General features: G+C 43.2%; 1 protein-coding gene across 7 annotated transcripts in view; it reads left to right on the forward strand.

Moving 5' to 3' along the window:
• The window catches only part of CREB5 (cAMP responsive element binding protein 5), an 839,414-nt gene that overhangs the window by 282,318 nt on the left and 531,288 nt on the right, over window positions 1–25,808 (forward strand). For 2 of the 7 annotated variants that reach the window (XM_068236065.1, XM_068236073.1), the window contains exon 1: window positions 19,916–19,988. The exons of 4 other annotated variants lie outside the window; for them this stretch is intronic. The gene's annotated coding sequence lies outside the window, so the exon portion shown is untranslated. Of the gene's footprint in view, window positions 1–19,915; window positions 19,989–25,808 lie in introns of those variants that run through there. One more of the 7 variants, XM_068236069.1, reaches the window with a different exon arrangement.

Consider the following 25,808-nt stretch of genomic DNA (forward strand, 5'->3'; position numbering starts at 1 on the left):
CTGTATGCTCGGCGAGAACTCTTCTTTAAATGGTTTTCCGACCAACCTCCCTCTAAGAACCCCTGGTTTAAGAGAATCAATAAAGCTATGGTCTGGTACAAACTAACCTATCTCAACAGGAAATGTCCCCTGAAATTTGAAAAAATTTGGCTTCAATGGTCTGAATACATGTCCTCTCACACACCTGATATTGTTTAAATAACTCGAGATTTCTGCTTAGCAGTGGGTTAACCCCTTTTCCTCCTGCAAACTCTCCTGTCGACGTGATGCACTCAGGGTGGGGTGGGGGGCCTGAGGGCTAGGGTGGGGGGGGGGGGGGGACATCGTTCTGGTGTTACTCACCAGTGTTGTATCTTATTCTCTGTTCAAAAAACAATAAAATTTGACTGTTAAAAAAAAAAAAAGATTCAAAACACTTGTTAAAGTTGTTAAACAAGTGACAGGGTCTTTTAAAGGAAAAAAAAACTTTTTATAAAGTTTCCTTTCACTTTAGTTTCACTAGTTTCACACTCAGCCACTACATGCTGTAAAAAGCAGCAGCATTGAGCAGCACGGTAGGCTAGTGGTTAGCACTCTTTCCTTGCAGCACTGGATTCCCGGTTCGAATCCCAGCTAGGGCAACATCTGAAAGGGGTTTGTATGTTCTCCCTGTGTCTGCATGGGTTTTCTCCATCACTCCTTTTTCCTCCCAAAAACATACAGATAAGTTAATATGCATCCCTCTAAATTGGCTCTAGATTACATTACATACACTACACTATACATATAAATTTGGCCCTAAACTACAATACATACATAGACATATGACTATAATAGGGATTAGATTGTGAGCCCCTCTGAGGGACAGTTAAGTGACAACACAAAATATACTCTGTACAGCACTGTGGAAGATGTCAATGCTATATAAATACTAAATAATAAATAATAATTGTGGCTTTGTACTGAGGTAACCCTTATTTTCCTCCACAGAGAGTTAACACAGTTACTGTGACCGTAATAACAGTGCATCATGTTACAGTGTTCTCCCCAGACATTTTTTCCAGCCGGGTGGCATGAAAAAGTAGCCGGGTGGGGCGAAATGAGAGAATGCAGGGCTGGTGCTTCTGTGTGCAACTCTGCTTACAGCATAGGAGGAGGTGAGTCGATGACAGCCGGGTGCTCACCAAAACTAGCCGGGTGCTCCAAAGAGCCTGGGGAGAACACTGATGTAGGTTCTGATAATGGCAGTGGATTAAAGTGGATGAAAAGGCAATTAAATGTTTCTCTTTCACTTTAAAACCTAAACTAGTGACAGATGTACATTCAAGAGAGGAAGCAGGAAGTACAGAGGTGCTGAAGCAGTCGACAATCGTTTCACCCCGTAATCATCATCAACCTTCTCCTGTACTTCCTATTATCATAATCCATCCAGTTGCTGATGTCTACTGTACGGAGTTCATCCTACTGAGGCAAGCAATTCCCCACTCTTTTAAAGGAAATAATAAACATAAACTTTCAGTTTCAATTAGACAAATAAAATGTATAATGCGCTTTTCTCCTGGCGAACTCAAAGTACCAGAGCTGCAGCCACTAGTATGCGCTCTATAGGCAGTAGCAGTGTTGGGGAGCCTTGCCCAAGGTCTCCTACTGAATAGGTCAAAGGTAGTGCACTTAACCAGCAAACAATTTATGTAATACATCTGGATTCTCTCTTGAATGTATTCTACAGTGGTTTGCAAAAGTATTCGGCTTTGGAAATCTTGTTGTAGCCTAAGCCTGCTTTAAATTTCTCAATAACTTTATCCCTGTCTGGTGTGTTCTTTGGACTTCATGGTGTTGTTGCTCCCAATATTCTCTTAGACAACCTTTGAGACTGTCACAGAGCAGCTGTAATTGTACTGACATTAGATTACACACAGGTGAACTCTAATTAGTCATTAGCACTCATCAGGCAATGTCTATGGGCAACTGACCAAAGGGGGCTGAATAATTACGCACACCCCACTTTGCAGTTATTGATTTGTAAAAAATGTTTGGAATCATGTATGATTTTTGTTCCACTCCTCACATGTACACCACTTTGTATTGGTCTTTCACATGGAATTCCAATAAAATTGATTCATGTTTGTGGCAGTAATGTGAAAAAATGTGGAAAACTTCAAGGGGGCCGAATACTTTTGCAAACCACTGTATATGGCTTGATAATAACCAGTGACTGCTCCATCAAGAGGCAATGGCCCTTATTCAATTCACTATTTCTTCTGTGTTTTCTCCTTGGAGATAATGTTTCATCTTTTGTATAAACTATTTTTTAATACTCTGCAATTGGAAAAGTCCTAAAAAGTAGGTGAAAAGTACTGTCAAGAGTATTGTCTTTCTTGCTGGTGGCTTAAAAGGCATTTTATGCAAGGTGTAAAAGTATCGCGTAGGAGAAAACTTAGGAGAAAAAGTATGTTGTATATGGCCCAATAAGTGAATACCTGTGAGGTATTTCAATAGGAGACGTGTGCACTGTGATCTCTCTTTATTGATTGTTATAGTGACAGATGTATGTTTAAAGTACCCCTAGATTGGGTTTTTCTCAACATACTTTTAATTCTCTTCAGCTGTGACAAATGTCACAGCATCATCCTCACACTCCAGCGCCCCCTATAGTCGACTGAGCAGATCGTTGATTATGGTCAGGGAAAAATTGTCAGTTCCCCCTCCTCTCTCCCCATCCTTAGGAACGCCTCCTCCACTCACTGCTTATGGTTACGATATGCTGTACTGCACCAGTGCACAGGAGAGCTGCGACATACTGTATGTGGGCTTGTGGAGATTGAGCTCAGAATGATAGTTATTAATATTATCCTGTTCCTAAGGACGGGCAGAGAGGAGGGGGAACTGCCACTCTCTCCCCGCCCATAATTGACATTCTGCTCAATGAGATATTACGACTCCACATAGGCTCACAGAGTTAATTGCGGCTACAGAGGCGATCAGACGGTAATTTGGGTGTTGGTGTTGCCCAACATTTATCGTAATTAGGAGGCACAAATATCGGTGGTGTGTGAATTTAGCAGCGAAGGTGAACTGAATGTTCAATCTGTTAAAATACATCTAATATTGTATGGTACCCTTCAGTCACTAATTGGTGATCAAATCAATCTCATAGTTCATTGAGAATTCCTCAGATGGAGAGTTCCTGTAGATTGAACTGATCATCTCCAGCGTAAAGCTCAATGTCAGAAAATGAAGAGCCTGTTTTCAGTACTGTATATTTTTAATATTACCAGTAATAATCCAAACATTTGTATAGCACTTTTCCCCTGTTGGACTCAAAGCACTCAAGAGCTGCAGCAACTGGAACGCGCTCAAGAGGCCACCCTGCAGTGTTAGGGAGTGTTGCCTTGAGCTCCTTACTGAATCGGTACTGGCCCTAGCCAGGATTCGAACCCTGGTCTCCCATGTCAAAGGCGGTGCTCTTAACCAGTACACTATCCCTGAAAAACAGAAAATATCTAGTCTTTAGGCTGCTTTCACAGTGGGACGTTACAGGCGCACGTTAGAGCAGCCTGTAACGCAGCCCAACTCACAGTAATGAAAAATCAATGGGCTGTTCACAGTGCCCACGTTGTGTTACATTGTAGCGCTGTACGTTCTATGAAAGTGCAGCATGCTGTGCGTTATACGCGGTTTTAGCCGTGTTAGACTGTTTGCACATGCTCAGTAATGTTGTTTTATTGTTTTTTGTGTGCAGGAGAGGAGGAGGGGAGAGTCCGCTATTTTGCCCAGCCCCATGGCTAATTAATATTCACTGCACTGCAATGCCGCTTCTCTTCCTGCTAGCAATGATATATATGAATCATTGCCGGTTCTATCGAACGAAAACAGCGCACCAAGAGCCGCATAACGCGGCTCTGTGTAGCGTCCACCTTTAGCACCACCATGCGTTGCTTTAGGGGAACGTTATGCGACCTTAACATCCCCTGCAACGCAACGTCCCACTGTGTAAGAGCCCTTAAAGCGGACCTGAACTCAGAACTTCTTCTCTGCTCTAAAAGATACACAACAGCATAATATCCTTCAAAGAAAAAAAATGTATTTCTTTGCGGATACAAATCGTGCAATAAATCTGCAGTGTGTCTACTTCCTGCTTTCAATGGAAGCAGACAAAGGGTTAACGTTCTGTATTTACTGAACTGACATTTGAAGAGATCAAATTACTGTGGTAATTAATCACAGATGTGGGGGAATAAGTTAGGCTAAAGTCTCTAAATACATACAGGGTGCATTTCTATATGTTTAGTTTCTGTCCTGTGTAAGAGTTCAGATCCACTTTAAAGCACTTGCAGGTGCCATTTTGTGCCTGCTGCATCAATTTATAAATGCTGAGAATTTCGAAACTTATTTGCTTTGAGGTACTGAGAAAGATGGAAATTAATTTTCAGGCTTCAAGAAAAAAGTGTCAGTAAGACATGACATAGATGCATTTACTAAATCACTGCCTTTTCTAAAGAGATACTTTGTTTTTATGTTCGTTTTTTTTCACTGGCCAGACATGCTTTCTTTGCCATATTGGTATTTGACTGTTATGCTTTGAAAAAGATGCGTGGGTCCTCTGTATAAACACCTGTCTTCTATTAAGTTATAGAACATTTTCAGACAGGTACTTTACTTTCTTGTCTGCCCCGAGATGAAGGAAATGATGCCCTTTCATACTGTACCCAAGCATCAAGTTAAAATATGGGACTGAGTTTACGACTGTCTTTGGTATGGAGCTTTCATAATATCCTACTTCAAATATTTAAAAAATCCGACGTGTCTTCAAAGCTCCTGACTGCAGTGTCCCAGAGGAAAGACTGAAAGAGGTTGTAAATATATTTCATTCTTTCGGCCAGACTAGACAGTAAACGCCTATGTTGTGGGAGGATGGTATAAAATTGCCTCTCTGTCCCTGCATTTAGTGAAAGGTTAAGTGACAGCCAGGCTTGGCTGAGATCTCCAGACCACAGTCTGCTGGAAGTTACAAACTAACCACCAGATTCTCCAATTCTGGGAGGGGACTGTGATGGGACCAGAGGAGGAACACACAGAGAGGTTCTGGAACTGCATCTAAGGACAATGCCTGCCCCCGGATTTTGTCACGTATTGGATAAGCATCGGCCAGAAAACAAGTGAGGGTTTGTCCAGGAAAGAGAAGTTTTATACAGGACACATTTAGTCATAGCAGAATACTCTGGACCTTTTTTTTCTATAGGTTTCCTATTGCCTTGAAATGTAGACTGCAGGAAATTGCCAAAGTTTATCGGGTAGACTAGAGAACTTGTCCACTGACTGTCACCAGCATCTGGTATTCATCTTTCACATAGTAAAAGCCACATTGTGGCTTTCATTAAAAATCCAGTTTACACGCTTACTCGAATGAGGATAGCTTATCAGATATGAATAGTTAATTCTTATCCGAACAGATAATTTTCATCCACCAAACTGAAAAATGTCACAAAGCACTTTCTCTTCTGTTCATTAAAAATGTTAAACATACGTTACGCGCAGGGTGAGCTTCCAAGTCCCTGTTCTGTGCTCACTTACCAATCCGTCAGCAATTAACAAAAATTTGGTATCAGGAGCAAATGCCTGTGGAAGAATATGATTAGATAACATGTATATAGGAGAGAAGTACAAGTGAGAGGGGTTGATAAGTCAAAATGTAGACACAGTTCTTTATAGGAAGCTGTGCTATAAAAAAATGTATTTTTAATATACGACTGAAAGGAGCACTCAAAGAGAACCTGAAGCGAGACGTATATGGAGGCTGCCATATTTATTTCCTTTTAAACAATACCAGCTGCCTGGCAGCCTTGCTGGTCTATTTTGCTGCAGCAGTGTCTGAATCACACCAGAAACAAGTATGTAGCTAATCTGGTCAGATTTGACAAAAATGTTAGAAACAACTGATCTGCTGCATGCTTGTTCATGGTCTAAGGATAAAAGTATTGGAGTTAGAGTATCAGCAGGATAGCCAGGCAACTGGTATTGCTTAGAAGGAAATCAATATGGCAGCCTCCATATCGATCTCACTTCACGCGTGCAATACTTTGGTAGTAACACATAGAAAGCTTTGGCAGACATGTAGAATAAACTTGTATTTACATACTAGTATGTAGTACTGAACAAGTCACGACCCTATTTTATTAAGAGTGCGGCAAATAAATGGGAGGTCGCAGTGTGTATATTATTTTCAGAACAACTAAGAAAATTGAACTAAACCTGTGCTGAAATAAAAGGAAAAATGTTGATTCTTACCCCAGAAAAGATAAGTCTCTGGATATTCCAGAGGCTTCCCTATTCATCCAGGAGCCCACATTCCCTGCCTAATAAAAGCTTGTTGTATAAGTTATGGCCGTGCTCCCAGAGCCGGGACAAAGTCCTCCAGCACCCAAGGCTGAGACACCAAAGTGCGCCCCTCCATCCCTGCCACCCCAGCCGCCACACACTGATTGCTATTAGACTAAGAGGCGCCACAGGGCCCACAACCTCCCCAACACCTTAATATCTAGTTATCTGGCTTGAAGTCACTGCCATGTATCCCCTTTTCTTATTTCTTTCTGCTTCAAACACAATTAGGAATGACAGCTGAATGAATTCTGCGCCCCCTCCTACACTGCGCCCTGAGGCTGGAGCCTCTCCAGCCTATGCCTCGGCCCGGCCCTGCGTGCTCCCCTTGTCCACGAGCGGCTTTGTGCATACTTGTGCATGCCTGGCAGGGAAGAGAAAAAAGCCTACAGCCAAAAGTGGTGGGGTCAAAGAGGACATGGGAAGCCTGTGGAGCCTTTAGAGGCTTCATTCTACTTAGGTATTTTTTTTCAAGTTACAGGTTTGCTCTAAGGAGACTCAGTTACCAGTAGGTAATCGTATTGACATAGTAGGTATAGAACAGAATTCCCTACTCCCCCCCCCCCCCCCCCCCGTCTATTCACATCGTCTTGCTTCACAGCCTGAAATGAAAACACACACACACATTATTTTTCTAGCTGTATTTTCTTATTGCATCCAAGTAAAATCTGCAATAGCAACCGTTAAAAAAAACACAGAATCACTGAGATGAATAAAGCACCACCCTATCCTAAAAATACTTGTAAACTTAGGCAGGTGTAACTACTCACATTCACCAATGCATGATTCGGTATAAAAAATACATATTTATGGAGCATTCCAGTCCTTGGCAGTGCAACTAAAGGTGGCCATACACTGGTCGATTTGCCATCAGATCGACCAACAGATAGATCCCTCTCTGATCGAATCTGATCAGAGAGGGATCGTATGGCTGCCTTTACTGCAAACAGATTGTGAATCGATTTCAGCATGAAACCGATCACAATCTGTGGAGCTGCCGCTGCCCCCCTCCCCCTGCCAGCTATACATTACCTGATCCGGCCGGCGCGTGTCCCCCGGTCTCCGCTGTCTTCTTCTCCACTCTGGGCTCCAGGTTTCGGACCGGCTGGCTTCACTTCCTGTCCGGGGAAGTTTAAACAGTAGAGGGCGCTCTACTGTTTAAATTTCCTGCCGGGACAGGAAGTAGCCAGCCGGAACCCAGCGGAGAAGAGACAGCGGAGACCAGAGGACTTGCGCCGGCTGGATCAGGTAATGTATTGCCGCTAGCATTGGTCGTCAGGCATTCGACCGCCGCTATCGACGCACTCCAGACCCACCGGCGATCAAGGGAAATCTTCCGCACGTACGGAACTTCGGGAATCGTCGGGAATGAATCGATTTCGCGCGGAAATCGATCGTTCGGTCAGCGTTTGCGCGACGATTTCACAGTCAATTCGATCACAGTGATCTAATCGGCTGTATATCGCCGGGAAAATCGGTAAGTGTATGGGCCCCTTAAAAGCAAACAGTCAAGTATAAATGACAGTTCACTTCCAAAAGATCTCAGATGTAGGGATCACATCTACAGTAAAGCATGGAGATGGTAGCATTATGTTATAGAGTGTTTCTCAGCAGCAGATGCTGCAATGCTTGTCAGGAAATCATCACATTTGAGAAGAAAACCTGCTGCCCCTTCCAGACAGAAAATAGTAAAAACAATTACCTTCCAATATGAGAATGTCCCAAAGCAGCCAGCAGTATTGACTACACAGTGGCTGAAAGAGAAAAGGGTTAATGTCCTTGGATGACCTAGTCAGAGCCCAGACTTAAACCCTATTGAAAATCTGTGAAATGACTTTAGGATTGTAGTTCACCAATGAAAAACATCCAGGTCCCCACAGACTCAATGCTTTAACTAAAGTAAAAGATGGTTTGACAAAATACCTTGCGTGATCATGAGGGCTTCTGTTACCCGACTCTCAGCTCCCTGGACCTAAGCGTGCATGCTGTCTGGTCTGGACGTATGGGGCAATGTTATCTCCAGCACAAAGAGTAGACGGACCAACCCCTAGGAAGTTACAGCTTGTGGGACACTCTATATGCCAACAAGAAAGTAAGTGCTAATTTCCTTTGAGGTCACATGAGTCTCATACTTTCTGATCCTGTCGATGCATATGTAGCAATTATGGTCAGCACCGCGAGCACACCATGGTATTTCCCCCCCACTTGTAAAAAGCCGGCTAGTATTAAGGTTCCGATACCTATAGATGGTGAGTGTATGTGATAGAAGGCAAGTGTGTTTGCAGTGAGTGGGGCGCTACCCAGATTTTAACCACTTCCCGACCGCCCACTACACACACAGGGGCGGCGGGGAAGTGGAGCCCTGCAGGACGGCCTCACCCACAGAGGCGGCGGTCCATTTAAGGGCATGGGCGGAGCGATCGCGTCATCCGTGACGCGATCCTCCGCCGGCGCCTGTCACCGCTCGCTCGCCGCAACATCCCGCCGGCTATACGGAAGCGCCGGCGGGATGTTAACCCCGCGATCGCCGCATACAAAGTGTATAATACACTTTGTAATGTTTACAAAGTGTATTATACAGGCTGCCTCCTGCCCTGGTGGTCCCAGTGTCCGAGGGACCACAGGGCAGGCTGCAGCCACCCTAGTCTGCACCCAAGCACACTGATTTCTCCCCCCCCTGCCCCAGATCGCCCACAGCACCCATCAGACCCCCCCCTGCCCACCCCCCAGACCCCTGTTTGCACCCAATCACCCCCCTAATCACCCATCAATCACTCCCTGTCACTATCTGTCAACGCTATTTTTTTTTATCCCCCCCCCTGCTCCCTGCCCCCTCCTGATCACCCCCCACCCCTCAGATTCTCCCCAGACCCCCCCCCCAGACCACCCCCCCCTGTTTACTGTATGCATCTATCCCCCTGATCACCTGTCAATCACCTGTCAATCACCCGTCAATCACCCATCAATCACCCGTCAATCACCCCCTGTCACTGCCACCCATCAATCAGCCCCTAACCTGCCCCTTGCGGGCAATCTGATCACCCCCCCACACCAATAGATCGCCCACAGATCCGACATCAGATCACCTCCCAAATCCATTGTTTACATCTATTCTCTCCTCTAAACACCCACTAATTACCCATCAATCACCCATCAATCACCCCCTATCACCACCTGTCACTTTTACCTATCAGATCAGACCCTAATCTGCCCCTTGCGGGCACCCAATCACCCGCCCACACGCTCAGATTGCCCTCTGACCCCCCCTTATCAATTCACCAGTGCATTAATTACATCTGTTCTTCCCTGTAATAACCCACTGATCACCTGTCAATCACCTGCCAATCACCTATCACCCATCAATCACTCCCTGTCACCCCCTGTCACTGCCACCCATCAATCAGCCCCTAACCTGCCCCTTGCGGGCAATCTGATCACCCACCCACACCATTAGATCGCCCGCAAACCCGCCGTCAGATTACCTCCCAAATGTATCGTTTACATCTGTTATCTTCTCTAAACACCCACTAATTACCCATCAATCACCCATCAATCACCCCCTATCACCACCTGTCACTGTTACCTATCAGATCAGACCCTAATCTGCCCCTTGCGGGCACCCAATCACCCGCCCACACGCTCAGATTGCCCTCAGACCCCCCCCCCCCCCCCCCTTATCAATTTGCCAGTGCATTAATTACATCTGTCCTTCCCTGTAATAACCCACTGATCACCTGTCAATCACCTGCCAATCACCTATCACCCATCAATCACCCCCTGTCACCCCCTGTCACTGCCACCCATCAATCAGCCCCAAACCTGCCCCTTGCGGGCAATCTGATCACCCACCCACACCAATAGATCGCCCGCAGATCCGACATCAGATCACCACCCAAGCGCAGTGTTTCCATCTATTCTCTCCTCTAAACACCCACTAATTACCCATCAATCACCCATCAATCACTCCCTATCACCACCTGTCACTTTTACCTATCAGATCAGACCCTAATCTGCCCCTTGCGGGCACCCAATCGCCCGCCTACACGCTCAGATTGCCCTCAGACCCCCCCTTATCAATTCGCCAGTGCAATATTTACATCTGTTCTCCCCTGTAATAACCCACTGATTACCTGTCAATCACCTATCAATCACCCATCAATCACCCCCTGTCACTGCCACCCATCAATCACCCCTTGTCACTGCCACCCATCAATCACCCGCTGTCACTGCCACCCATCAATCAGCCCCTAACCTGCCCCTTGCGGGCAAACTGATCACCCACCCACACCAATAGATCGCCCGCAGATCCGACATCAGATCACCACCCAAGCGCAGTGTTTCCATCTATTCTCTACCCTAAACACCCACTAATTACCCATCAATCACCCCCTGTCACTGCTACCTATCAGATTAGACCCCTATCTGCCCCTAGGGCACTCAATCACCCGCCCACACCCTCAGAATGCCCTCAGACCCCAGCCCTGATCACCTCGCCAGTGCATTGCTTGCATCTATTCCCCCCTCTAATCACACCTTGAGACACCCATCAATCACCTCCTGTCACCCCCTAGCACACCTACCCATCAGATCAGGCCCCAATTTGCCCCGTGTGGGCTCCTGATCACTCGGCCAAACCCTCAGACCCCCTTCCGATCACCTCCCCAGTGCATGGATTGCATCTATTTTCCCCTCTAACCACCCCCTGAGACACCCATCAATCACCTCCTGTCACCCCCCCTAGCACTCCTATCCATCAGATCAGGCCCAATACAACCTGTCATCTAAAAGGCCACCCTGCTTATGACCGGTTCCACAAAATTCGCCCCCTCATAGACCACCTGTCATCAAAATTTTATTTTTTGTCAAAAGTTAGCGGAAATTGATTTTAATTGTGTTTTTTCACAAAGTGTCATTTTCCGCTAACTTGTGACAAAAAATAAAATCTTCTATGAACTCGCCATACTCCTAACGGAATACCTTGGGGTGTCTTCTTTCTAAAATGGGGTCATTTGTGGGGTTCCTATACTGCCCTGGCATTTTAGGGGCCCTAAACCGTGAGGAGTAGTCTTGAAACGAAATTTCTCAAAATGACCTGTGAAATCCTAAAGGTACTCATTGGACTTTGGGCCCTTTAGCGCAGTTAGGGTGCAAAAAAGTGCCACACATGTGGTATCGCCGTACTCAGGAGAAGTAGTATAATGTGTTTTGTGGTGTATTTTTACACATACCCATGCTGAGTGGGAGAAATATCTCTGTAAATGGACAATTGTGTGTAAAAAAAATTAACAAATTGTCATTTACAGAGATATTTCTCCCACCCAGCATGGGTATGTGTAAAAATACACCCCAAAACACATTACACTACTTCTCCTGAGTACGGCAATACCACATGTGTGGCACTTTTTTGCAGCCTAACTGCGCTAAGGGGTCCAAAGTCCAATGAGCACCTTTAGGCTTTACAGGGGTGCTTACAATTTAGCACCCCCCAAAATGTCAGGACAGTAAACACACCCCACAAATGACCCCATTTTGGAAAGTAGACCCTTCAAGGTATTCAGAGAGGGGTATGGTGAGTCTGTGGCAGATTTCATTTTTTTTGGTGCAAGTTAGAAGAAATGGAAACTTTTTTTTTTTTTTTTTTTCCTCACAAAGGGCTTGATTCACAAAGCAGTGCAAAGTGTTTGCACGCCTGTGAAAAGCCCTTTATCACGCCTAAACTCAGTTTAGGCGTGATAAGAAGAAACTCGCGCGATCTCCCGCGCGCAAAACTTTGCGCGCGTAGCGCACCGCGCTGCGCGCGCAGTGTACCATGCTTCGCGCGCAGCGTCCATTGAGCCCTATGGGACTTTGCGCGCGCAGCGCGGTGCGCTACGCGCGCAAAACTTTGCGCGCGGGAGCTTCGCGCGAAGAGCAGCACAAATCGGTGATAACTCAGCTTTGCACGGCTTATCACGCCTAAAGTCTTTTAGGCGTGATAACTGAGTTATCACCGCTTTGTGAATCAGGGCCAAAGTGTCATTTTCCGCTTAATTGTGACAAAAAATAATATCTTCTATGAACTCACTATGCCTCTCAGTGAATACTTTGGGATGTCTTCTTTCCAAAATGGGGTCATTTGGGGGGTATTTATACTATCCTGGAATTCTAGCCCCTCATGAAACATGACAGGGGGTCAGAAAAGTCATAGATGCTTGAAAATGGGAAAATTCACTTTTTGCACCATAGTTTGTAAACGCTATAACTTTTACCCAAACCAATAAATATACGCTGAATGGGGTTTTTTTTATCAAAAACATGTTTGTCCACATTTTTCGCGCTGCATGTATACAGAAATTTTACTTTATTTGAAAACTGTCAGCACAGAAAGTTAAAAAAATCATTTTTTTGCCAAAATTCATGTGTTTTTTGCTGAATATAATAAAAAGTAAAAATCGCAGGAGCAATTAAATAGCACCAAAAGAAAGCTTTATTAGTGACAAGAAAAGGAGCCAAAATTCATTTAGGTGGTAGGTTGTATGAGCGAGCAATAAACCGTGAAAGCTGCAGTGGTCTGAATGGAAAAAAAGTGGCCGGTCCTTAAGGGGTAGAAAGCCCTAGGTCCTCAAGTGGTTAAATGGTTTTGTGTTTTTTTTTTTCATTTTCAAGTGCATTTGTATTGAATAAAAGTTATCTATTTTTCACAAACCTATTGAGTCGCGATGCCTAATATGTTGGTATGTTTCAATGTTAGTATTTGGTTACGTGACTCCTGCAATATTGTGCAGCAATTGGGTTGAATGCATGCAGTGTTGAGGTATACAGGTCCTCTTTAAATAATTGCATGGACTCAAACGAAACCTAAAGCAATTTTTAATGATTAACTCTTTGATTTAGGATATGTCACAATGTAAAATACAATTCAGACTATTCGTGACCTTGAGACTATACTGTGTACTTCTATCTGTTTATTGCCTGAGGAAGCGGGATCATACCCTTCAAACGTGTTGCACGGTTTGTTTTGGAGTATATTAATAAACCTGTATCTTGTCTCCCACCTCCTGAGGGATTTTAAGCCTTTTAGAACCTTATATCCTGCTGGCGCCTCTGTTCACTCTTACATTAACAATTCAGACTTCTTCTACTTTGTATTTGTTGTTATTATTCTTAAGATGGCCATTAACAATCCAATTTCTAGCAAAAAATTGTTCGAGCGATCAGAAATTCTGATCTGAAATAAAATCGGTCACTATACCATCAACGAACCAATCTTTGCTTCCTATCTATCGCAACCAACAAGAAAATTCAAATTTTGGTTAGATGAAAATTCAATCGGATGATTGTTTTTATAATCGTTTGTAATCGATTGTGTCCATCAACAGTGATTATTTACAACCAATCTGATCAGAATTTCTGATCGCTCAAAGATTTTTCGCTAGAAATTGGACCGTTAGTGGCCACCTTAAATTTATACAGCACATCTTCTGCAAAGCTTTTAATGACAACATTGAATAATTCAATCACGTTTCCTTCTTTTTCCACTATCGCAATTTTGCTGCGACCCCTCCGGTATACGGCGCGCTTGCGGTGCATTTGCGATTACCAATGGGGGAAAAAATGTAACATTCGTCACAACACACAATATGATTTTTGGATCAAAATGCGCCTAGTTGAAAAGGGCCCTTACTAACTGTCCTTGAAAGGTAATGCCCATACCATAATCTAATACTACTGCAGTCTAGGGCCAATGTAGAGAGAAGCCAGTTAAAATACTTTTTTGGGGGGATGTGACAGGAAACCCATAAAATAACATACAACCTCTGCAACTGGCAGAGTCCCAGTGGATTGGCGTACAGCCCACGTTTTCCCATTATTTAAGAAGGGCAAAAAATCTGATCCAGGAAATTATAGACCTGTAAGCTTAACATCAGTTGTATGCAAACTATTTGAGGGGTTACTAAGAGATACTATACATGACTTCATAGTAGAAAATAATCTTATTTCTCAGCATCAACATGGGTTTACTAAAGACAGGTCCTGTTTGACTAACATGCTCAGCTTTTATGAGGTAGTGAATGCTAATATAGATATTAGGAATGCTGTAGATGTGATATACTTGGACTTTGCAAAGGCCTTCGACACTGTTCCCCACAGAAGTCTGGTGCAAAAGTTGAGGATGCAAGGACTGGGGAAGAGTTTGTGTGCATGGATAGGGAACTGGCTAATGGACAGAAAACAAAGAGTTGTGGTCAATGGATCGTACTCAAAATGGGAGACTGTTAGCAGTGGGGTCCCACAGGGGTCTGTACTGGGTCCAGTGCTCTTCAATTTATTTATTAATGACCTAGTAGATGCAGTAGTGAGCAATGTTGCTTTTTTTGCAGATGATACAAAATTGTGCAGAATCATCAACTCTCAGGAAGATAGTGTCATATTGCAGGATCTGGATAGGATGGCTATATGGGCACATACATGGCAGATGAAGTTCAATGTTGACAAATGTAAAGTCATGCATTTTGGTCGTACCAATGGTCTAGCACCATACAAAATAAATGGGATACAGTTGGGGACATCAAACTTGGAGAAGGACTTAGGAGTACTCATCGACAACAAGTTAAATAATCGTACTCAATGCCAAGCCGCTGCAGCTAAAGCGAAAAATTTTTTGGGATGCATTAAAAGGGAAATAAAAACTCGAGATGCTAGCATAATATTGCCCCTGTTTAACTCTCTAGTAAGGCCACATCTGGAATATGGAATTCAGTTCTGGGCACCACAGTACAAAAAAGATATTGCAGTTTTAGAGCAGGTGCAGAGACGAGCAACAAAATTGATACGTGGGATGGAAGGTCTCGCTTACCAAGAAAGGTTAGATAAACTGAGTTTATTTAGTCTAGAGAAAAGACGCCTTAGAGGAGATCTAATTAACATGTATAAATACATCAGAGGGCAATATAATAGCTTGGCGGATGAGCTTTTTGTTCCTAGGCCTTCTCAAAGGACTAGAGGACATGATCTGCGCATGGAGGAAAAACGTTTTAGCCATTTATTTAGGAAAGGGTTCTTTACAGTAAGAGTGATTAAGATGTGGAATGCATTGCCACAGGAAGTCGTTATGGCAAACTCTATACCTGCATTTAAAGGGGGCTTAGATGCTTTCCTTGCGTTGAAAGACATCCATGGCTACAATTACTAGGTTATGCCTAATGATGTTGATCCAGGGATTTTATCTGATTGCCATCTGGAGTCGGGAAGGAATTTTTCCCTTTTGGGGCTAATTGGACCATGCCTTGTGGGGGTTTTTTCGCCTTCCTCTGGATCAACAGGGGTATGTGAGGGGGCGGGCTGGATTTGTACTTTGTACTGGTTGAACTCGATGGACGTATGTCTTTTTTCAACCAAAATAACTATGTAACTATGTAACCTCCATGCAGATAGTGTCCTGGCTGAAATCTGGACCTGTGGCTCTAGCACCACATTAATCTTAAGTGTTTTGTTTGCAATTTTCCTTCTTCCCTCTTTCAGAAGTATTGATCTGATTTATAAAATGATAATTGGGTTTGACTATGCCAGGAGATTAGCTACAAGTTAATCACTGTTGCCTGTTTGACTCTTTGTGTAATTGCTGGATGCTGATGTCCTTTCGCCAGTTGTATTTTGTGATTAATGATTGAGAAAGCCTTATGGAACTGAGGAAGGATTCAGCTTGTGTTTGTCCACTTGACCTAAAGATTCACTAAGGAATATATATATCATTATTCTTGTCATTTTACGTTTCTCCTTATTGTATTGCTAATGAAGTGTGTGATAAGGCCCCATAGCGAAATCATTGAAGGACCACTTTACTCTGTATCTAATATCTCTCTGTTGACACCAATGCCTAAATCCATAACAAACATTACTGTGTAGTGTATTAAAGCACATCTGGCAGCAGATTGTGTTGTCCAGGGAATGTGCTTTGTGCTGTAGTTCAGTGTTTAAACTGGATCCTGTGATTGTAGCTATGACACTGAACACATACATTCATTTTGGGCCATATAGAAGGATGTTGTATTTGATTCAAGTTACAGTTAATAATGAGTATTTTCTGGGAGGTGGACAGGTCCATGAAGCCATTTAAACCTTAAAAAAAAATTACAGAGTTATCACTGACTAGTTTGGCTCTGCCCTGTGCCACGGTACTAGGATACCAATTCTATCTGCCTTTTAGATTGGTGTAGCGGAGTGTAACTGTACCCAGTGCCTAGGACCTAGGACTGTATGACAGCTGGTCCTAGATTCCAAGGACTAATATAAGATGGCAAGAGTATTCCTTGTTTCCATATAACTTTAGTCCATGGGAGCTAGGACCAACCGGAACAAGGCAGCAACAACGTGGTCCTAGCTCCCAGGATAGTTATGGGCACCACAGAGGGAAGGAGGCTGTGCAACCTACTACACCTAAAGGAAAGGTGGCATGATGTAGTGAGACTAGCAGGGCAGTGTTGGTCTAGTCATTATTAGTTTGAAGAAGCTTTCAATTTTCCCATTGTCCCCAATGCAGGTCTTAAGCTTCTGTTTTCGGTCGGCTGGGCTCAGCAGTCCGGAAAAATTGGTGCTGCAGCAAAGTTGCGGTCCACTTGGCGAAATGGATTGGTATGAGCAGACGCTTGTGAATGGTTCCAAACGTTAACATTGGATCTGTTCGCATCTGCTCCGTTTGTATAGTATCTGTTCCGCTTACAGTCCGCTTTTTAATGCTAATGTGAACCGGCCTTAGTACTGTTTTCCTTGTGTTTCGTGCAAGAGTTCAGCAGAAAATGGCACCACACCCTAGGCGCCAACCAGTTAAGAGAACATAAAGAACCATGGGACTTTTTTTATTGAGGAAAAATTGCAGATAGTCAGACACAGATATCTTTATCACTCAAATCTGGCAAACAAACAACATAAACTTCAGAGTCTATGGCGATCTGATAAAGGATTGTTGCAAACACCTACCTAATTGCTTCTGCTATATGGAAGACATACTGTACTGTAAGGCTGCTTACACACTAAGACGTTACAGGCGCACGTTAGTGCAGCCTGTAACGCTCCCCCAACGCACAGCAATGTAAAACAAGTGGGCTGTTCACAGTGCCCACGTTGCGTTACATGTAACGCTGCACGTTCTTCCGAAAGTGCAGCATGCTACAGCGTTACAGTGGCTTAAGCCGCGTTAGACTGTGCGCACATGCTCAGTAATGTTGGGGAGGAGCGGAGAGCGGCCAGGCACATGGCTAATTATTATTCACTGCACGTTGTGACGTGCAGTGTTTACTTCCTGGAGCGGCCGCTCTGTGCGGCGATTGGCCGGCGGGACCACGTGATGCCGCATGCGTCCAAGAGTACGCATCACGGCATCACGGACGCCAGAGTGAGCTGCACAACGCGGCTCACTCTGACGTCCACATCGAAGAGCACCAGGCGTCGCGTTAGGTGCACGTTATGCGACCTTAACGTGGCACCTAACGCAACGTCTTAGTGTGCAAGTAGCCTAAAAGGTAGAATGTTGCATATGTATCATCTATGAAGCAATTTATTAATTACTGGAAAGAACCCTGTAATGCTTTTTCGTTTGTCAGTAAGGAGCACAAAATAGATGTTTTGTGAATGGAAAAACCCTGCCATCTAGACATTATGTTCCCTGTTACACAGACACAGCTGCTAATTGCCAAGTATGGAACAGCGATCGTGCTTTGGGAGAACACTGTTAATAACACACTTAGAAACTTGGCCAGGTTTCCTCAGTCACAATGCAGCATCAGCACTCTGATAAAGAGAATAGATAATGCTCTGATTTCTTGCTTTGCCAGTGGTGGTTTGCCGGCATGTGTTTAATTATATGCTTTACATGTTTAAATAAGTCTCTGCTGCTAGTATGTAATTAAATGCTATACTTGCCAAAATGCCATTTTAGCTGAAGAAATTAAATATTTAATTTTTACAGCTTTCGCTTGAATTCTCTTCAAGTTTATACGTAGGTCAACCCCAAGACAGTGGGAGCTCCAGAAATAAATTGTATTTGCATGGTATATTTACTAGAACGATATGTTAAAGCCGCGGCATAAGGATTCAATACAGGAGGTTAAAGGTGCACAATTGACATTTTTATGAGATAATTCAGTCTTCAAAGAGAATATATTGCTTATAAGACACTGGTTCTTGGAAACAGATATTAACGGTGTGGGACTGACTCCAGATGAAGATTTGCAGGCTGTTGTGTAAGCTCATCCACCATACTGGAGAAGGTTTTTTTTGCCTGTGTAGTCAGCGTGGAAAATGATGTTGTGTTGGGTGGGATATACCATCATATGGCAATTAATCCTGCATAGAGACAGCATAGGCATTGAAGTCATAAGCAGGCTTCACTGTAGACTGTATAGAGTGATTATTGTTATGCAATCCATAAAGTAAAGTCCAAGCTCATAGACATCAATGTAGATCAAATAACCCATGCTCAGCATTTCAATGAGTGCATATGTTAAAGGGTACCTAGTTACATTGTGATGAAATAGAACAGTGTTTTTCAACATTTCATTGGTATGCACCCCTTTTGAAAGCCTGGACTCACAAAGTTACCCCTGGTATCATAAAGATGATCTCAAGTACCCCTTGGCACAGATATAGTAAATATCTGTACGTAGTAATTGTCTCTAAACAGTCTCCATGCATTTACAATTGCATATAATTAGCTAAAATACTAATTTGGTGTTGGTTATGTAAGATTTATCATTTTCTTTCACTCTAAATGTATTATTCTTAGTTAACTATATCAAGTCAGAAGTACTTCCTGGAACCATCAGAAGTACTCCCTGAGGTCCCTGGGGTACCACATGTTGAAAACCTAAGAACTAGAACCACCAGGATTTTTTTGGAGTGTGCTTAAAGAATTTCCAACGGTTAGACATGGCTGAAATCATCTACTTTGGTCTCATTTGTTTGCTACCTTGACTAAACAACGTTGTTATACAGTAGGTGACTTAAGTCTCACACGCACATACGAGGCATGTCTCCAGCAGGGATTGTGACCCAATCTCACAGGTGACAATACAGACGTAGGCTGCACAGGCGCAGGTGAGCTACGTGTTCTGTTGCTATGCGGGGGAGCGGAGGCACGAGAAAGCAGCGCGGTTGTGAAGTCACGTGACAGGCAGGGAAAACAGACAGAGCACTTCTCTCAGCCGCCACTTGGCTGAAGCAATTCAGTTTATAGTGTGGGTGCCTCCCAAAAAATCCATGCTGTAAACTGAATCCTCTAAGGCACTTTATTGAATCGAGGAAGCCGACAGGGAACCGTGAAATGTGTTTTCTATTTTTATAAATTGTGCTTGAGTAATCCTTACCTGATCTAAACCCGTCCCTAATTGTCTGGGTTGGTTTATCTGGAGAGGTAAGATGCCTCATATACTTTAGTGTATCATATTTTACTCTAAGAGATAAGGTACTTAATTTTAGGGTGCCTCCTCCCCTCTACATTACTTTCTCCTCTTAGTTCATTCCTTACCTATTCCCTACTCCCCCTCCACCCCTTCCTGACACCCAACTGTAACCTTCTAACTGATATTACTTGTTTTCCCCATACGCTGTCCCCTAACCTGACCTGATGCAAGTTATGGAACCTACATGGCTTTGCGGTAGGGCTTGTGAGAATGGTTTTGCAGCTTTTCCTCTTAATTTATGGAAGAGTACAATCACATATGTCTCTATAAATAAATAGCCACAGGTGTTCTATCTGTTTATATGCCTTTCTAATGAGAACATAAAGAAATGAACTGCCTGTTCAAATTAATGTCCTAAAGTGATGTATTATGGGTGTTACTTTGCGAATCAGTTCATATCGGCGCGCGGCTCTGAGAGCCGAGCGCCGAAGCTGGGCACCTCATAGCAGCAATGTTATGCTGAGCGGGGGCGCTTCCAGACCCCAAATTACATCTCCCTCCGAGTTGCGACAACGCCGCCTTGGAGTTTTGCGGCAGCGGTGAGAGCCGTCATTCGGCTCTCCCCCCGCCGAACTGAGCGGCGCCGAGTTAATATGTACTCTTACTTTGTGCTCATGGTGAGGTGAAAAATGTAAACACATCGGCCTCAATTCTGGTAGCTATGTGAGGTAAATATTTTTTTGTAGGTAAAATACCTCTTTTTTTTTTTTCTTTTTTTTTTGCAATTCTGAAAGATTTTTCTCAATTTCCGAACATGAGGTAAAACATGAGGTAAATGCAGCGGTAAGCATGCAGTAAATAAATAATAGTAGTCTTTGATTGTCTTCCATAAGTTCCAGAAGATTGTTTTTTGTTTTTTTAGGGGGAAGGTGTAGTTGATTATGTAGCAACCTATGAAAAGTATATTTATAGGCATCCCCTATAAAAAAAATCCACTAAATATTTTGGAGTTTTATTTCTACTATTCTTTTCTATTACACAGCCTGAATAGGAACGACACTAAAACAGCAATAGGAATTCCACTAAAAATTGCAAAATGCATACAAATTGACTTTACCTCCAGGTACAGGCAGGTCTTAAACTGATTGGTGAGTCATGTGCTGACATGCCCCCTAATTTCCATGAGAATAACTATTTTCTGTAAAATGAATGCAGATTAACTCACGAATTACCTCATAATATACCGCAGGAGGTAAAACATGACTAAAACCTACCAGAATTGCTAAATGTCATTACCTCATGAGGTACATTACTTCACATGAGGTAATTTGTTTGATAACCCTACCAGAATTGAGGCCATCCTGTTTTAAGAAGGCAAAATATGACAAACACAAATGAGCGAGGAAGTGGCATAGAATCAAAGATGTACTGTGGCCACACTTGTTATAGGTTGAGGTAGTCATGTGGGTTTCTTTGTTATGTGACCCCTGACAAATGGCCCCAACTAACCATGGGTGTGTTTAAGGGTGATAGGGCAAAGGCAGTGTGAATGTAGTGTAGTTCCCTCCTCCTGTTCTGTAGGCCTGATTTCCCTGATTCTGTGATATTGCTTACTGTCTTGTGACCTTCGCTTACCTTGATTATTATACCATGCCTCTTTGTATTTATTGTGGTAAATAGTGCTTTTAAAGAGACTCTGTAACATCAAAAACATCCCCTAGGGGGTACTCACCTCGGGTGGGGGAAGCCTCCGGATCCTAATGAGGCTTCCCATGCCGTCCTCTGTCCCACGGGGGTCTCGCTGCAGCCCTCCGAACAGCCGGCGACAGACCCGACTGTCAGTTCAATATTTACCTTTGCTGGCTCCAGCGGGGATAGGAAAATAGGAAGTACATGCAGTACAGTCTCAAGTGCCTCTGTTTATCGTGACCTTGAGACTGTACTGCGTGTACTCCTATTTGTTATTGCCTGAGGAAGCAGGAATATACCTGCGAAACGCGTTGCATGGTTGTCTGGAGTATATAAATAATAACCTGTTGTTGTTAAAAAGCTGACACTATCTTGTCTACTTCAAGGAGGCGAGTCCACCACCACCTCCTGAGGAATTTTAAACTTTTTAGTACCTTTTATCCTGCTGGCGCCTCTGTTCACTCTTATATTACCAATATCCACCCCTGGTGGAGGGGTCAATCCCCATCTCTTTTTTTCCTGCTCTACAGAGAGCAACTTATAATCCTGAGTGAGGACAGGTCTAATCTCCTCCCCCGCCTGTTCAGTGGTTACCTAGAAGCTAACCAGCTTTTGTGAATATATACACTATATACTTTTCAATTCCAACCTATTGTTTTGCTTACTACACTATATTGGGCTCTCGGTGTCCCCACTTTTGTTTATCGTTAAATAGTGCTTTTAGTTACTCAGTTTGTTAGGATTGCATTGTTATTGTGGTTCTGCTGTTATTGTAGTTCTGTTTATGTTCTCTGTGTTTTTACTTGTAAATAGTACACCGATTTAGAATTTGTCCCTATAATAAGTTGCCCGGTCTTTAGTACTGTATATTGCTGCAAAAATGGTTGTCTGCTATTGTCTGTGCAACTTGTGACATAAAATCTGTGTCGCTGTGTTTGCTTGCAACTACCAGTATATATCTCTGCCCAGAGCCAGGACAAGGTACTCCAGCACCCAAGGCTGAGACACCAAAGTGCGCCCCTCCATCCCTCCCACCCCAGCTGTCACACACTGATTGCTATTAGACTAAGAGGCGCCACAGGGCCCACAACCTCCCCAACACCTTAATATCTAGTTATATGGATTGCAGTCACTGCCATGTATCCCCTTTTCTTATTTCTTTCTGCTTCATACACAATTAGGAATGACAGCTGAATGAATTCTGCGCCCCCTCTTACACTGCGCCCTGAGGCTGGAGCCTCTCCAGCCTATGCCTCGGCCCGGCCCTGTCTCTGCCTCTAGGTTTTTCTAATAGTCCGTGTTGTAAAATACAAAAAATATTCAAGACTGTCTTTACTGAAGCAGTTAATTTATTTTATTCCAAAAAATCAACATAGACATGTCTCCCGTGTGGCCAACACATAGCAATTAGGATACATTTCATTCCATCAAAGATGTGTAGAGATTTCCATAAATATTTCTCACTAGGTTCTTTTTTCTAGACCAACCACGTCCTGTGAACTGCATATCATGCTGACAACAAAACGCATGGTTCCAACTGTATTGCAGAGATTCTGGGAAATGTAGTCGGAAAACTATTGCTCAATCAAGTGGTCACACTTCATTGACAGACCCATTAGCTTAATCAACAAGAATATCTGGCCTGTGAAAAGCATAATCCCTTCACCACTTTGCTTTTATTCGCTGTTTATATTAACTTATCATCCTGATTGCTAATAACAATTGCCTAATTAAATTATGGTTCTAGTTAGGCTTTAAAATGTTATAATATATTTCCTAGCAATGTATTGGATAGGTTAAGTACACCTGTCACATTCTTAGGCTCCTTCCACACTGTATCTGTTGCGTTCCGTTGCAATGGACAATAAAATTGTATTGCAACACTACGGATCAGTGTGTGAACAAAGAACGCCAACTAGTTTTGCATGGCTTATCCAGGCTTCATCAGGGTGGAGCTTAGAGCGATGAGCCATCCTTTTAAAGAGAATCTGTATTGTTAAAATCGCACAAAAGTAAACATACCAGTGCGTTAGGGGACATCTCCTATTACCCTCTGTCACAATTTCGCCGCTCCTCGCCGCATTAAAAGTGGTTAAAAACAGTTTTAAAAAGTTTGTTTATAAACAAACAAAATGGCCACCAAAACAGGAAGTAGGTTGATGTACAGTATGTCCACACATAGAAAATACAACCATACACAAGCAGGCTGTATACACCCTTCCTTTTGAATCTCAAGAGATCATTTGTGTGTTTCTTTCTCCCTGCAGTTCTCATGCACTGAAGTTTCAGGCTGCTCTTTTTTCTCCTGCAAACAGCTTTGCCCTTGTCTGTAATTCCTCAGTATGTGAAAGCCCAGCCAGCTCAGAGGACGATTTATCCAGCTTGTAAAAGATAAGAGAGAAGAGAAAAGCTGCTCTAATCTAAATAATACACAGGCAGTGTGCAGAGAGGGGCCTGCAAGGGGGAGTTCATAGCAGAACCACAACACTGAAGAACTTGGCAGCCTTCCAGACACAGGCCGACAAGTCTGACAAGGGAAAGATACATTGATTTATTACAGAGACTGTGATAGTAGAAAGTGCTGCAGTAAGCCAGAACACATTAGAATAGCTTTTGGAACTTGTAGGATGATAAAAAACAGGATGCAATTTTTGTTACGGAGTCTCTTTAAAGGGCAAATCTGGCTCTGCCCACTCACAATGTCAGCATCTGCATCTGCATGTAAGGGCCTTGCAAGTAAGTTTAAAGAGTGAGTGGTGGGCGCATGAAAGTAACAGACAGGTAATCAGTGATGGCAAAAGTGTATTATTATTATTATTATATTATTATTATTATCATTATTATTATGTAATATTATTATTATAGATATTTCAGATTACAGTCTACACAGATAAAACACAGGATAACACTGAATCCTATATAATAATCCCTCTGTGTCTCTGCTTTCCTGTCCCTGTGTGTGTATGCGTCTGTGCGTTTGCGCTACTGTGCATGTGCCGCACGGACAGCCTTGGGACAGGGAGCAGGACAGGCTGGGGGGGGCGGGATGCGCGCTGACTGTGCGGCGGTGGCGGCAAACATGGGAGGGAGGTTCCGACACAGATCTAGAGCGCGTTTTTAAACATGCTTAGGTCTACTAGTTATGTATAATTTTCCTATGTAATAATCTCCAGCTGTACACATCCAACCATTTATTATTGATCGCAGATGTGGACTCGCTCCCCCATATAACACAACATGAAAATAAATGGGGATGATAAGTGAACTAGTATAATATAGCGGTCAGGTTGTCCCTGACAGATTATACACATTTCACAGAAAGCATCTCAACGAAAAATAAATATCAAGACCTTACAGAGACACTGACCCCAGTGGGTGCATGCCCAATGCTTCTCATTTCAGGAGTATTTTGTCGGTATGAGATGTGCGAAAGGATGGAGCAATATTATCGATCATCAACTTTCACAATCTAACTGCCAATGCGCTATGATACTCTTGGAAATGTTCAGCAACTGAGGACCTGGGTTCAGCACTGATAATATCGCACACATCCTCCAACAAACGGGCCTTGAAGGCAAGTCCTGTTTTCCCCACTTAATACATCCCATATCTCACTAATATTATAAATGCGAAAGTTTGGATGTTTGTTACTCAATCACGCAACAATGGCTAAATGGATTTGAATGACATTTGGCACACACATAGTACATTACCTGAAATAACATATAGGATACTTTATATCCCCATAACCAAAAAGTGGGCGGAGACAAATACACATTTCACTGGGAAAATGTAAACTGCAGCCATTCTTACACTGTTAATGGTAGAGTCCTCAAACTTTTCACAGTTAGTCATTGGGTGACTGGGAATAATATCTAGAAAAGTGGGTGGAGCCTAAAAAAGCGAATCAAAATTCACCTATTGATTTTCAAGGGGGATATTTTATTGCTGTCATTCTTGCACTGTTAATGGCACAAGCCTCAAACCTGGTACAGTTGGTCATTGGGGGACTGGGGTTGAAATTCAGAAAAGGGGGTGGAGTCACAAACAGCCAATCAGATTTGTTTCTTTTCTATGCAAAATTATTTTTCCAAAGACTGCAAAGCTCACAAACTTGGTCATTGAGTAATTGTGTGTTATGGTTAGAAAAAGTGGGCAGAGCCAACACCAGCCAAATACATACCCGGGCAACGCTAAGCCATCAGCTAGTGGACATATAAGAAGATATATTATCCAAGTGGTATTACAATTTGAAAATGACTTTATTTTGTAGCTCTTCAAGCAATCCTGTGACTGAAAGGCATCCATACTTAATACATACTGGGAAGTTTTGCAGAACCCACACTGAAACATGCCCCAAGGGGGAGAAATTCTATCCAGCCAGGT

The sequence above is a fragment of the Hyperolius riggenbachi genome, chromosome 5, assembly GCF_040937935.1.
Source record: "Hyperolius riggenbachi isolate aHypRig1 chromosome 5, aHypRig1.pri, whole genome shotgun sequence".
In the NCBI taxonomy this organism is placed as follows: domain Eukaryota; kingdom Metazoa; phylum Chordata; class Amphibia; order Anura; family Hyperoliidae; genus Hyperolius; species Hyperolius riggenbachi.